Below are 4,646 nucleotides of genomic sequence, written 5' to 3' on the forward strand. Positions count from 1 at the left end.
CGGCCCCGGCGCCGGCGCGCAGGACGGAGCGCCGCCTCCCGCCTCGCCCCGCCCCCTCCGCGCGCCGACACTGCGCCTGCGCGGCGGCACGGAGCGGGGGGCGGGGCCGCGGCGCCCAGTACTGCCAGTGCGGCCCAGTCTGGGAGCCGTGCTGGGGGAATGCCGCTCTTCCCAGTACTCCCAGTCTGGGAGCCGTGCTGGGGGAATGCCGCTCTTCCCAGTACTCCCGGTCTGGGAGCCGTGCTGGGGGAGTGCCGCTCTTCCCAGTACTCCCAGTGCTCCCCGGTCTGGGAGCCGTGCTGGGGGAGTGCCGCTCTTCCCAGTACTCCCAGTGGGAGCTGTGCTGGGGGAATGCCGCTCTTCCCAGTACTCCCAGCGCTCCCCGGTCTGGGAGTCGTGCTGGGGGAATGCCGCTCTTCCCAGTGCGGCCCAGTCTGGGAGCCGTGCTGGGGGAATGCCGCTCTTCCCAGTACTCCCAGCGCTCCCCGGTCTGGGAGCCATGCTGGGGGAGTGCCGCTCTTCCCAGTACTCCCAGTGCTCCCCGGTCTGGGAGCCGTGCTGGGGGAGTGCCGCTCTTCCCAGTACTCCCAGTCTGGGAGCCGTGCTGGGGGAATGCCGCTCTTCCCAGTACTCCCAGTGCTCCCCGGTCTGGGAGCCGTGCTGGGGGAATGCCGCTCTTCCCAGTACTCCCAGTGGGAGCCGTGCTGGGGGGGATGCCACTCTTCCCAGTAGTCCCAGCGCTTGCCAGTCTGGGAGCCGTGCTGGGGGAATGCCGCTCTTCCCAGTACTCCCAGTGCTCCCCGGTCTGGGAGTGGTGCTCGTAGGAATCCCAGTGCTCCCGGGTCTGGGAGCAGGGCTCCCAGGAATCCCAGTGCTGCCCAGTCTGGGACCAGTGCTGGTGGGAATGCCGCTCCTCCCAGTAGTCCCAGCGCTCCCTGGTCTGGCAGCAGGGCTCCCAGTAATCGCAGTGCTGCCCAGTCTGGGACCAGTGCTCGTTAGGAATCCCAGCGCTCCCCAGTCCGGGAGCAGGGCTCCCAGTACTCCCAGTGCTGCCCAGTCTGGGAGCCATGCTGGCGAGAATGCCGCTCTTCCCAGTACTCCCAGTGTTCGCTGGTCTGGGAGCCGTGCTGGGGGGAATGCCGCTCTTCCCAGTACTCCCAGCGCTCCCCGGTCTGGGAGCCGTGCTGGGGGAATGCCGCTCTTCCCAGTACTCCCAGTGCTCGCCAGTCTGGGAGCCGTGCTGGGGGGAGTGCCGCTCTTCCCGGTACTCCCAGTGCTCCCCGGTCTGGAAGCTGTGCTGGGGGGGAATGCCGCTCTTCCCAGTAATCCCATTGCTCCCGGGTCTGGGAGCAGGGCTCCCAGTAATCCCAGTGCTGCCCAGTCTGGGACCAGTGCTCGTAGGAATCCCATCGCTCCTGGGTCTGGGAGCAGGGCTCCCAGTAATCCCAGAGCTCCTGGGTCTGGGAGCAGGGCTCCCAGTAATCCCAGAGCTCCTGGGTCTGGGAGCAGGGCTCCCAGTAATCCCAGTGCTCCTGGGTCTGGGACCAGTGCTCTCAGTGCAGCCTGGTCTGGTCCAACTGCTCCCACCGTACCCAGCGTTCCCAGTGCTCCTGGTCCTGCGACCAGTGCTCCCAGTGCTCCCCCACTGCCCCAGTATGGCCTGTCCCAGGACCAGTGCTCCCAGTGCTCCTAATAGTGCCTGGGATGCCTGCTTCCAGTACTCCCAGTGCAGCGTAAGACCAGTGCTCCCCATCCTCAACCCCACCTCCCCTTCCCCCATCTCTGTGTCTCTGCACCCCTGTCCCCATGTCCCCATCCACACCCCTGTCACCATCACCATTGCTGTCCCCATCCCTGTCCCCATGTCCCCATCCCCGTCCCCATGTCACCATCCCCATCCATCCCCATCCCTGTCCCCCCTGTCCCCATGTCCCTGTCCCCATATCCCCATCCCCATGTCCCCATCCCCATCCGTGTCCCTGTCCCCATGTCACCATCCCCGTCCCTGTCCCTGTTCCCACCCCTGTCCCCATGTCACCATCCCCATCCCTGTCCCTGTCTCCATGTCCCCATCCCCATGTCACCATCCCCATCCCTGTCCCCATTTCCCCATCCCTGTCCCCATCCCCGTCCCCATGTCACCATCCCCATCCCTGTCCCTGTCCCCATCCCCATCCCTGTTCCCCTGTCCCCATGTCCCTGTCCCCATATCCCCATCCCCATGTCCCCATCCCCACCCTGTCCCTGTCCCCATGTCCCCATCCCCATCGCCATGTCCCCATCTCCACCCCTGTCCCTTTGTCACCGTCCCCATCCCTCTCCCCCCCCGTCCCCATCCCCTCCCCACCCCTGCTCCCCAACACGGTGCCCCCACACTATGGGGGGGTGGCCGGGGGCACCCCCCGGCAGCGAAACCCATCAGGCACCGGCACACCAGACGGGGACCTGTCCCCGACACCGTGGGGACACGGTGACGCCCGTGGTGCCCAGGCACTGGGAATCCCCCCCAGTGGAACCCCCCCCCCCCCCACCAGGCACTGGGATCCCCCCAGTGGGACCCCCCCCTTTGTGCCCCCCCAACAGCCCCCCATCCCATGGGGCTCTGGGAGCCCCTCGGGCCCCCCTCCTGCACCCCTCTGGGGTGCCCGGAGAGGGTGGGGGTTCCCGACGACCCCCCCCCAAGCACCCACAGCAGGGGGGTCCGTGGGGGAAGCACCCCAAAGTGGGGGGGGGGCGCAGAGCACACCCCAAAGAGGGGACCGAGCTGGGTGACCGCTGGCTGCCCCGGGGGGGGGTCTGGATCTGTCCCGTCCCCCCCCAAAATTAGGGTCAGGGTCCGGCCGCTTTGATCCCCGAGGCGCGGCGCCGGCGAACAAAGGGACATTGAGCCCCGGGCGAAGGGCCCTTGTCCGCCCTGGGGGACGGGGGCGGCCCTGTCCCCCCCCCGGCAGCACCAGGAGCCGCTTCACCGGCATCCTGGCACCCGCCATGGCCGGCGCCAGGAATTGGGTGTCCCGGGAGCCCACCGCCCGCGGGGGCCTGGGGGGACTGGTCCTGGGCATTGGGACGGGTGGGCTCTGCCGGCTCACCGCGGCTGTGCCGCCTCACCGGGGCCATCCGTACCAGCTTACCGGGGCTGTGCCAGCTCACTGGGGCTATACTGGCCCACTGGGACCATATTGGCTCACCAGTGCTGTACTGGCTCACCGCCACTGTACCGGCTCACCGGGGCTGTGCCGGCTCGCTGGGGCTGTGCCAGCTCACCGCTATGCTGTGTCACTGGGTTTAATGGCTCACCGGGGTCATACTGGTTTACCGGGATGGTACCAGCTCACTGGGACGGTACCGGCTCACCGGGGCTGTGCCAGCTCACCGCTATGCTGTGTCACTGGGTTTAATGGCTCACCGGGGTCATACTGGTTTACCGGGATGGTACCAGCTCACTGGGACGGTACCGGCTCACCGGGGCTGTGCCAGCTCACCGCTATGCTGTGTCACTGGGCTTAATGGCTCACCAGGATCATACTGGTTTACCGGGATGGTACCAGCTCACTGGGACGGTACCGGCTCACCGGGGCTGTGCCAGCTCACCGCTATGCTGTGTCACTGGGTTTAATGGCTCACCAGGGTCATACTGGTTTACCGGGATGGTACCAGCTCACTGGGACTGTACCGGCTCACCGGGGCCGTACCAGCTCACTGGGGTTGGACCGGCTCATTGGGACCGTTTCGGCTCACCAGGGTTTTGCCGACTCACCGGGACCATCCTGGCCCACTGGGACCGTATTGGCTCACCGGTGCTGTACCGGCTCACCGGGGCTGTGCCGGCTCATGGGGGCGAGGACGCTGGTGCCGGGTTTGGGGGTGCGGGAGAGACCCCCGGTCCGGAGCAACTCATCCCACGGGGACGTGGGGCCGGTGCCAGGGACGGGCGACGCCGGATGGGCAGGACGTGGGCCACACGGCCAGATTGTTCCGGCGCTCGGCGGCGGCACAAAGCCGGCATAAAGGCGCATTGTGCCGGCGGCAGCTGGGGCTCCGCCGTACCAGGGTGCCCCAAGAAAGGGGCCGGGGCCGGAGGGGCCACGTGGCCCCCCCGTGGCTGGCGGCACCCCAACTCCCGTGGCCATCCCGGCGCTGCCAACCGGCAGCCCGGTGGGATGGGGAAAGGGCCGGGAGCCCCCGGCCCCGGCGGGACCCCCTCGCCCCCCCCGGCACCGCACGCGGCCCCTGCAACCGGAGCCGGGCGCTCGCCCCCCGTCCCGCAGCCCCTTAATCCGGGGAACAAAGGGGCATTGAGCTGCCCCGGCCATAAAGGGCCCCTTGTTCGGGCTGCCGGGGGGGGGCCCAGGGGGGGCGCGGGGCAGGGACGGGACCCCCCCGGCTCCATCCCAAACCTACGAGCCTGGCTGCGGGGGGCTGCGTGGGTCGGGGTGCCCCCGGGAAGGGGGTGCTGCCTGCTTGGGGGAGTCTGGCGGGGTACGGGTGGGGGTCTCCCCATGGCAGCCCCCCCCCCACCCCGGCAGCCGAGGCCGGGGCAGCCCAGGGGGACCCCGGGGAGACGGGGCCCAGGGCTGCTGTGAGGGGCGGGGGGGGGCCGGGGCTGGTGTGGGGGGCCAGGGGTGCCCAGCATCCCAGTGCGGGGT

Source organism: Harpia harpyja, chromosome 5, assembly GCF_026419915.1.
Source record: "Harpia harpyja isolate bHarHar1 chromosome 5, bHarHar1 primary haplotype, whole genome shotgun sequence".
NCBI lineage: Eukaryota > Metazoa > Chordata > Aves > Accipitriformes > Accipitridae > Harpia > Harpia harpyja.